This window comes from Cupressus sempervirens, chromosome 3, assembly GCF_028749045.1.
Source record: "Cupressus sempervirens isolate cs-2001-9-10 chromosome 3, ASM2874904v1, whole genome shotgun sequence".
Lineage (NCBI taxonomy): Eukaryota > Viridiplantae > Streptophyta > Pinopsida > Cupressales > Cupressaceae > Cupressus > Cupressus sempervirens.
The window spans coordinates 203,932,233-203,943,340 of NC_143120.1; positions in this window are offsets into that span (position 1 = coordinate 203,932,233).

The window sequence follows — 11,108 nt, forward strand, 5'->3', positions numbered from 1 at the left end:
AAGAATGCCCTGCATCAAGTCAACTGATTGTTGAAGATTTTACACATTGATGCAGAGGATTTTTACTTTGGGATTCACACCTAAAGTAGTAGATGTGTTGAAGTTCCAAATTACTCACAAGTAAGGTGATAGAAGGAGAAATTGAATGAACTTGTAAAGAGCTACATTTGCATACTAAGATGCTAATACGTCTTTGGCATTGTTGTCAAAGAGGGAGAAAATGTGAGAAACATATCAACAAGGGGAGAAGATGTGAGAAATTGATCACATGATGATGATCTAGTAATCAAAAGTATGAGGGAGATACTGATCAAATGAAGATAGAAGGAGAAGTTGATAAGAATAGCAGAAGATGAGAAATATAGAGGAAGAAAAGTAAAGTACAAGGAAATAGTAGCAAAGAGGGAGAAGCAAAAATCAAGCTATCAAAATAGTAAAGGGAGATGTGAAGTCACAATTTACTTTTGGGCATTTGACTTATTGTTCTAACCTAGTTAGCTTATGGTTGAATAGATTAGTTTGATGGTTTATTAGTTTGGTTTGCCATCAATGCCAAAGAGGGAGATTGTTGGAAATCTGATTGAAAAGCTCATTGTTGAAGATCAAAGAGGGAGATTGTTGCAAAGGAGGAAGATTGTTATTTTCAATCATTGTTTTGTTATTGATGTCAAACCTAGTATTTGAAAGAATGACATTTTCTTATAAGATCCAAGTACTATCACTTAAATGATTGATGAAGGGGATTTGATCAACAAGATGTAACAAGAGCACCTAAGGGAAAGGTTGAGTTATGATGTTGTAATGAAGTGCAAGGATTAGTTAAGACAATGGTTAAATGATGTATTGATAACATACTCAAAGATATAGAGATTGGTCACACATAGAAACATTAGAGGAAGAAGTTGTAACAAGGTTGACTGCAAAGCTTTAACTAAGGTCATTAGTGGGTGTTGAGAAAGTTAGTTGAAGCCGAGAAAATTCTTACGTGGAGCCAAGTAATAGGAAATTCTAGTGTGTGCTGAGTGATCTTCAGGTGCTAAGCATCAAGAAAAACACAGTTGATGCCGAGTAGCACAGTATGTGTCGAGCACCAGTATTTTAATAGTGTCAAGCTATCGCATTATTTCAAATGATGAAGATTTTCCAAATCTAAGCTGACAAAGTGGTTGTTTTGAATTTTGTGAATGAGTTGGAAGATAAGGATGATGAGCTGGTGGCACAAAATTCTATCTAAACCATTTTTGACCAAATTCAAGAGGATTATTCAAGAAGTTTTTAAAGGAAACAAAATATTGGTTAGATTCAATGAATCCTACCTAATCCATATGAATTGAAATTAAAGAATGGATGAATCGAGCAGGAAAAGAACTCCAAGACTTCTATTTAAGGAGTCATAGACCAAGAAGAAAATGCTGCTGATACTGTTGCTACTAAAGATCCAAATCTATGAAGTGGTTGGAAGGGTGTCAAGGAGAAGACATCTAGAGAATTAAGAGCATAGAGGCTCTGCTTCTATAAGTGGTCATGAAGAGATGATTGCACTGGTACATTGAGCATGGAGACTCAAGGAAACTAAGCTTGAAAGGAGGGCAAGCTATCAGAGTTGCAAAGATTGAAGGCTAGGCAAGTGTATGAGCTAAGAAGTGATCTAAGATCTACAAGATGAGTTGTATGTTGTAGACAGGTCAAGATTTTCTAATACTCTCTAGCAATTGTATTAGATCTAGACAATCCTATGAACTTAGGTTGGCCTAATAGCCATTTGTAAATCCTTTAATAGGGTGGCATTCCAAGTGAATGTTCTAAAGTCCTCTAACCAAGTCCACTTCTAATAGGGTGGTTAAATCCTCTAACAAGGTCACATTTGACAGTGTGTTGTAATCCTTTAATAGGGCAGGCCTTTCATAGGGCATCACTTCAAAAGAGTGAAAATTGAGTAGCATGTTACTGGTGGTTTTTCCCAAATTGGTTTTCCACATAAATCACTATGTTATATGTTGATTTCTTATGTTTTATTCTTGCATGTTGATTTATAGTAATTTGTTGATTAGAAAAGTTAAAGCTTGGATGAATAAATAATTGAATGGGTTCACTATACTTAGTGAAAAGTTTGAATAGGACATTTGGACTTTGAATAACTGATTCAACCCCCCCCCCCCCCCCCCCTCCCCCCAGTTATTCTAAAGCATTTCTAACATTTCCCTCTTTGGCATTGATGGCAAACCAAATTGATCAACCATCCGGCTAAACTATTTAACCATGTTAAGTAGGTTAGAACACTAAGTCAAATGCCAAAATGTAATTGTGCTACCATCAGTTTTCACATCTCCCTCTTTATGGTAACTTCTCCTTCTTAGCTAATGTATCCTTTTTCTTTCCTTTCTTTCTTCTTACAGATTCTCCCCTTGTATACATTGCTCATCTTCTGTTATTCTCTATTCTGATCAGCTTCTTCATCTTCTTCCTTAATCTGTTGATCAAAGCTTTTATCCATTTGAATTTTGTTAATCAGTTTCTACTCTTTCTCATGTTGTTGATTAGTTTCTCTACTCTTTCTCCCTCTTTGACAACAATTCCAAAGACATATTATTTCAGCATCTTAATATGCAAGTGTAGCTTTTGTATGTTCTTTCATTTTCTCCCTCTATCAGCTTGCTTGTGAATAATTTGGAACTTCATTACTTCAATTACTTTAGGCATGAATCCTAAAGTAAGTATCCTCTGCATCAATGTGTAATATTTCAACAATCAATTCATTTGATGCAGGGGAGTCTTACCTTTTCTTAAGTAGCCTTGGCTAGGGGTATCACCCCTAACTTACCTCTAAGATACTCAAAATCATCTTTAAGTAGTGCTTTTGTGAAGATGTCAGCAATCTGTTCTTTTGAGCTAACATATTCCATCTTTACTTGTTTGTCTTCCACCTATTCTCTTACATAGTGATACTTAATTGCAATGTGTTTGGTTTTGTCATGCATTATAGGGTTCTTTGATATGTTGATAGCACTTGTATTATCACAAAAAGTATCACAGACTCATTTACCTCTTCATTCATACCTTGCAACAGATGTTTGATCCATACAATATTGGTGCAATTGATAGCAATTGCAACATGTTCAGCTTCTTTTGTGGATTGAGGTAGAACTTTTCTTTTTATTAGTCTATGTATTCAATTTTTTTCCAAAGAAAAGTGCTCCTCCACTGGTGCTTTTTCTATCATCAATGTTACATCCCCAATCTGCATCAATATAGGCCTTTAGTTCAAAATTTTCACTCCTCTTGTAATACAAACCAAAGTCATCAATTCCTTTTAGGTACCTCAGTATTCTCATTACTGTCATTAGGTGATTTTATCTTGGATCTACAAAAAATCTTACCACTATTCTAATAGCTAATGCAATGTCTGGTCTACTATGTACAACATACTACAACTTTCCAATCATTGATCTATATATTGTTTGATTCACTTTAGATGATTCATCATTCTTGGATAACTTATTCATGTTGCCATTGGTGTGCTAACTGGTTTTGACTCTTCTAATACAAATGTCTTGAGTGTCTCCTTGATGTATTTTTATTGGGTCACAAATATGCCATGCTTCAATTGATGTACTTGCAAACTAACAAAGAATTTAATTTCTCCAAACATTGACATCTCAAACTTATGTTTCATTTGATCAACAAAATCTTTTCATAGAACATCTTTTTCTCCAAATATTATATCATTAACAAAGATTTATGATATCAAAATTTCTTTACCTTTTTCAGCCTTGACGTACAAGTTGTTGTTGTCATCTGTTCTCTCAAATCCTATCTTCACCAGATATTTGTGCAGCCTCTCATACCATGCTCTAGGTGATTGCTTCAAACCATAAAGTGTCTTATGCAGTTTGCAAACCATATCCTTGTTGTTTTCATGAAAAAATCTCTTTGGTTGTTCAATTTAGACTTCCTCTTCAATTATACCATTCAGAAAAGTAGACTTCATATCCATTTGGTAGACTTTGAAAACTTTGTAAGTAGCATATGCAAGTAATGTTCTTACTCCTTCCATTCTTGCAACAGGGGCAAATGTTTTCCTATAATCCAATCCTTCTTCTTGTGCATAACCTTTGCAAACAAGTCTAATGTTGTTTTTATTTATTTCACCATTCTCATCAAGTTTGGTCCTAAACACCCGTTTGGTACCAATTACATTCTTATCAGTTGGTCTAGGAACTAGGGTCTAGGTTTTGTTCTTCTCAATCTAATCTATCTCCTCTTCTATAGCTTTATACCAGTCATCATCTTGTAGTGCATATTTTACTATTTTAGGCTCAACCTTGCTCAACAAACATGATTCATTCCTCAATCTATTCCTTATCATTGGTCTGGCATCCTTATCACCAATAATTTGATCTACAAGGTGATGTCTTTTGACATATTTGGCTAATCTTGGTTTTTTCCTTCTTTCCATGTTTAATCCTTCAGCATGAGAGTCATTTTTCTCTTCTCCATCTAGTACTTCATCATCTCTTTCATGTTTACTATTTTCAAAATTAGAATGTGCACTTCCTTCATTCTGCAACTCGGCATTCACTGGGTGTGACTTGACTGATACTAAAATTTGTTGTTGATTCCCAAATTTATTAGTAGCATCATCTTCATTAGGCATTCCTTCATAGAAGTATACAAGAGATCTATAATCTTTTGGTTTGCTAGATTTATCAACTTGGACTTTTGCATGCTCATCAAAATTTACATTTACACTCCCTACAATCTTGTTCGTGTTAGTATTCAAACACTTGTATGCCTTACTTCTAGTGGAGTAGCCAAGGATTGTCTTCATGGCTCTTTGAATCAAACTTGTCATTTCTAGTATCTTTAAGAATATAGCATTTGCAACCAAATACTTTGAAATTTTTTACATTAGGTGAGTGACCATACCATAATTCAAAAGGTGTTGCATTTGTACCTTTCTTAACTTAGACTCTATTCAGGGTGTAAACAACAGTGCTTACAACTTCTCTCTAGTATTTTATAGCAACATTTTTCTCCATCATCAAGGTTCTTACATAGTCTATCACTGACCTATTCCTTCTTTCAACTATACCATTCTAAGGTGGAGTTCTTGGTGTTGATGATTGCCTTTTGATACCTCTATCATTGTAGAATATTTCAAATTCTTTTGATGTAAACTCTCCTCCTCTGTCTGACCTTGGGCTCTTCAAACTCTTTCCTATTTCCTTTTCAACTCTATCCAAATACCACTTAAACATTTGAAATGCGTCAGATTTTTCCTTTAAAAACATAGCAATCATCATCCTTGAATAGTCATCTACAAATAGCATTATGTATCTATCTCCTAGGTAGTTTTGCACTTCTATTGGTCCACGTAAGTCTGTATGGACTAATTATAGTACTTCTTTGGATGTTAAATTTTTACTCTTGAAACTAGACTTAGTCATCTTCTCTAGTTGACATTATTTTCACATTGTATTTTAGGCTTCTTTAGTTTAGGAAACCCTCTAACTTTCTTCTTTCTGTTGATGCTAATCAGATTGTCAAAGTTAACATGACACAATCTTTTATGCCACAACTACACATCATCAAGTCTAACAACAAGACAAGTTGCATCTCCATATCTAGGTAAAACAGGTTACTCCTAGTTTATTCACCTTTTCCTATAAGATTTCCATCAATGCCATAGATCTTGGTAGTTTTGTTTCCAAATTCTACTTTGAAACCTACATTGCCTCATTGTGATACACTCAAAAAATTATAGTTCCATCCTTCAACATAGTATGCATTATCATATGAAATATTCTCAATAAGTTTAATGGAACCTTTTCTTTTAATTTGACATGGAGCATCATTTCCAAATCTAACACTATTTCTGTCATATTGAGTAAAGGTAATAAACTTGCTTTTATCTCCTATCATATGATATAAGAATCCATTATCTATGATCCACTTGTCATTCTTGTTCACACAGGTTACCAATATTGTTGCTTCATCTTCATCTTTATGGCCACATAGACTATTTCATCATCATTGTCATCATAATCTTCTTCAACAATGTAGCATATTTTTCCTTTGTCCTTGTAATCTCTGTTATCATCTTCTCTTTTGTTCTTATACTTGTTTCCTTCTTTGTAGTTCTTCTTATGTGTACATCTTGCAGCAATATGTCCTACTTCATTGCAATTAAAACAAATGATAGGGAGTTTACATTTGAATTTACCTTTGCCTCTATGGAATCTCCTAGCCAATATTACTTCCAACTATTCCACATCTTCCTCATCTATGTTGCTATCACTAGATGCATGCTTTCCTTTTCTACTCTCTATATTTGATGTCATCACCTTAGTGTCTTTCATTGTTGACTTGGCCTTGAAAGTAGATTCAAGGTTCTCAAGTCTATAGTTGTCAAATTTGGACAGTTCAAATGCAGTGAGTCTTCCTACTATTCCTTCAAAGGTTAGTGTGTTTCCTTATACACACCTTAGCTCTTAGATGGCTGAAACTCTAATAGCATTTATGGGGAGAAGGGTTTTCAAGTATTTTTTGTTAACAGTCTCTTCTTCCAATTGACCACCTAGACTTCTTATTGCACTTACCACTTCTTTCATTTTGGATCCAAATTGAGCAACATTCTCTCCTTCCTCCATTTTCATGTCATTAAAATTTCCTCTGAGACTTTCTCTCTTTTCTCTCTAAACATTCTGATCTCCACCATAGATATCTGATAGGGCTTTCCACATCTTGAATGTAGTATCACATCCTTTGATGTCATCATATTCAGCATAACTGAGTGCAGAGGCAATCTCCAACATTTCTTGATTGTGCTCATTCCTTTTGTTCAAATCATTTGTAATAAGAGGTCTAGTTGGTTCTACATGTTCTATTCCAATTGAGGTTTTTGCATAATCACTTATTGATCCAAGATGCAATTTCATCAAACTCTCCCATGCAACAAAGTTGTCTTTGTTGAGCTTGGGAACTTCTCTCTTGGACAACTTGATCTTCCTACTTCTAGTACCTTGAAACTAAATTAGTAGATGGCTCTGATACCAGTTGTTAAAAATACTTTAGAATAATTGGGAGGGGGCTTAAATTAGTTATTCAAGGTCCTAATGTCCAATTAAACCTTTTTCACTAAGTGCAGTGAGCCTATTCAACTATTCATTTATCCAAGCTTTAACTCTCCTAATTAGCAAGTTATTGTTAATCAACATGCAAGCATAACACATAAAAAATCAACACATAACACAGTGATTTACGTGAAAACTCAATTTGGGAAAAATTGACAATAACATGCTACTCAATTCTCACTCTTCTGAAGTGATACCCTATGAAAGGCCTACCCTGTTAAAGGCTTACAACACACTTTTAAATGTAACCTTGTTAGAGGATTTATGCACCCTATTAGAAGTGGGCCTGGTTAAAGGACTTTAGAACATTCACTTGGAATGCCATCCTGTTAAAGGATTTACCAATGGCTATTAAACCAACCTAATTATATAGGATTTTAATGTCTAATAATATTGCTAGAGAGTATTTGAAAATCTTTGACCTAATTACAACATACAACTTAACTTGCAGATCTCAGATCACTCTTCAGCTCTTCACATTGTCTGGCCTTCAATCTCTGCAACTCTATCAGCTTGCCCTCCTTCCAAGCTTTGTCTCCTTGAGTCTTCATACTCAATGTACTAGTGCAATCATCTTTCTCTGGCCACTTTATCGAAGTATACCCTTTGTGCTCTTCCTTCTCCTAGATGCCTTCTCCTTGACACCCTTCTAACCTCTTTACTCTTTGGCACTCCAGTAGTAGTAGCAATAGCAGCACTTGTTTCTTGGTCTATGACTCCTTCAATATAAGTCTAGAACTTCTTTTCCTACTCGATTATTTTCTTCTTTTAATTTCAATTCCTATATATTAGGTAGGATTCATTGTATCTAACCCTTTTTTTTTCCCTCCTAGAAACTTCTTGAATAATCCTTTTGAATTCGCTCAAAAATGGTTGACATAAAATTCTGTGCCACTAGCTCATCTTTTCCTCTAGCTGGTTCACAAATTTCAAGATAACAACTATGTTGGCTTGAATTTGGTGAATCTTTGACATTTCCAATAATATAGTAGCTCGGCACTATTGAAATACTAGTGCTCTACACATAATGTGTTACTTGGCATCAACTACATTTTTTTGATGCTCGAGACTTGAAGTTCACTGGACACCTATTACTTTGCTCAACACCTGAAGATTACTTGGCACACACTAGATTTTTCATTTGCTCAGCTCCAACTGAAAATTTGCTCAGCACCCACTAATGAACTTAGTTTAAGCTTTGTAGTCAACCTTATTACAACTTATTCCTCCAATGTTTCTAAGTGTAGCCAACCTCTGTATCTTTGAGTATGTTATCAATACATCATTTAACTATTGTCTTAACTAATCCCTGCACTTCATTACAATATCATAACTCAACATTTCCCTTAGGTTCTTTTGTTACATCTTGTTGATTAAATCCTCTTTACAATTAACTAAGTGATAGTACTTGGATCTTATAAGAAAATTTCATTCTTACACATAGCAATTTTGAAATCATAACAAAAAAATGCTTGAAAACATTCTTTTAACAAAAATCTCCCTCTTTCAATCAATCCTCTTCATCAATGATCTTTTCAATCAGATTTCCAACACGAGAACCCTTGAACAAAATTCTATAGTAGAGAAAAGAAATAGATCAGTAATAGAAGTTAGAAGAGCTATGTAAGTTGAGGATGATGTATCCAAGATGTTTTGGAGAGAAGATGTGAATAGAACAGTCTACACTTTAAACAAATTATAGGTTAGGAAAGACATAAAAAATACCCCTTATGAACTATGGTTTGGTCACTCACCTATAGTTATGTATTTCAAAAAAATTTGGAGTAAGTGTTTTATCAAAAGAGATGATGATATTGGTAAGTTTGATGTTAGAAGTGATGAAGGTAAGTTTCTTGGTTATTCATTAAAAAGAAAGGCTTATAGATGTTATAATAAGAGAACTAAGATTATTATGAAAAGTGCAAATGTGAGAGTTAATGAAAAATTGAGGATACAAGAAAGAATAGTTGATTACAATTCAAATGATGGTGTTGTTACTAAACCAAGGAATGATGAAGTATTTCTTGAGACTAACAATGATTTGTAGAATGAAGGAGAGCCAAGGTAGGAACAAAGCTCAGAACCTTCAATAGAGCCAAGAGTTTAGATAACAACTTCTACTTTGAGAAAAAATATGACAAAGAATCATCCACCCGAGTAGATCAACAGAAACAAAGATAAAGGCATGATGACAAGAAGCAGAGTCAATGAAGAACTATATTTGATATCTCTTGTTGAATCTAAGAATGTAGATGAAGCATGTAAAGATGAATATTGGAAGTAAGCTATGAAAGAGGAATTGGATCAAATAGTTAGAATGGGACATGGAAATTGGTCTCTAGACTTGTAGAAAAAAATTTGATAGGAACTAAATGTATATTCAGGAACAAGATGAATGAACAAGGTGAAGTTGTAAGGAACAAAGAAAGATTGGTATGTAAAGGTTACTCATAGCAAGAAGGTATAGAATATGATGAGACCTATACTCCTATGGCAAGAATAGAAGTAGTAAGATTATTCTTAGCAGATATGTAGCATATAAGAAATTCAAAGTATATTAGATGGATGTCAAGTCAACATTTCTAAATGGAGAACTTGAAGAACAGGCATACATTGAATAGCTTGAAGGTTGTCCTTTAACGTATGATGAGGACATAGTATGTAGATTGAAGAAAGCATTGTATGGCTTGAAGCAAGTACCCAGAACCTAGTATGAAAGGTTGGACAAGCAATTGACAAAGCTTGAATATAACAAAGGTATGCCTGATAGCAATCTATATTGGAAAGAAATTGATGATGGATTAATGACTTTGGTAATATTTGTTGATGATATCATATTTGGAGGAAATGATGAGAAAAATGATAGGTTTGCAAAAGTAATGAAGAAGGAATTTGAAATGAGTATGATAGGCAAAATGAAATATTTTCTAGGATTAGAGATTATACAAGATAAAGAAGGAATCTTTATTTCTCGGACTAAGTATTTGTAAGATTTGCTAAAAATATTCAGTTTAGAAACATGTAAACCTATTAGAACACCTATGGTAACTAGGCACAAGTTATCTATAAAGGATGAGACACCTAATATTAAGTAGACAAAGTACATATCTATGATAGCAGGTTTGCAATATCTAACACACACAAGGTTGGATATAGAAAACACAATTGAAATTGTTACAAGATTCCAAGTTGATCCTAGAGAAGCACATTATGCAGCAGTCAAAAGGATATTTAGATATCTAAAAGGAACACCAGAGTTTGGATTGTGGTATGATAAATCTAATGATTTCACTCTATGTGCTTATACTGATGTTGAATGGGCAAGCAATATGGATAATAGAAAGAGTACAAGTGGTGGAGCCTTCTTTCTTAGAGGAAGATTGGTTTCTTTGCTAAACAAGAAGAGGGATTGTACCTCACAAAGTATAATAGAAGAAGAATATATTATTGTAGCAGCAAAAAAATTTAATCAAGTTGTTTGGATGAAGTAGATGCTAAAGGATATGAGGATAGAACTCATTGAACCTATTTTCATACATTGTGATAACACAAGCATAGTAAGTATGTAAAAAAATCTAGTGTTGTATTCTAAGACCAAGCACATTTCTATTAGGTATCACATATTGAGAGAAAAAGTTATAGAAAAGGAAATTATATTGCAGTATGTGAACACTAAAGAGAAGATTGTAGATATTTTCACTAAGCCTCTTCCCAAAGAGACCTTTGAGTATTCACAAGGTATGCTAGGGTTATGCCCCTTCCTACATCAGATAGAAGATGTAAGGATGCATCAGTCTAGTGTAACAAAGCACCATTGTTTGTCTGGACTAAATGTTGATGCTTCATGTATAGGGGAGTATCTGTGATGGACGAAGTCATCCAGGACTCTTGTTGGATATTATTTTTGAATAGTGTCTTTGGACACTTGAGCTAGTAAGAACCAGTTGTTGTAGAATTTTGATGGATGTTGAAACC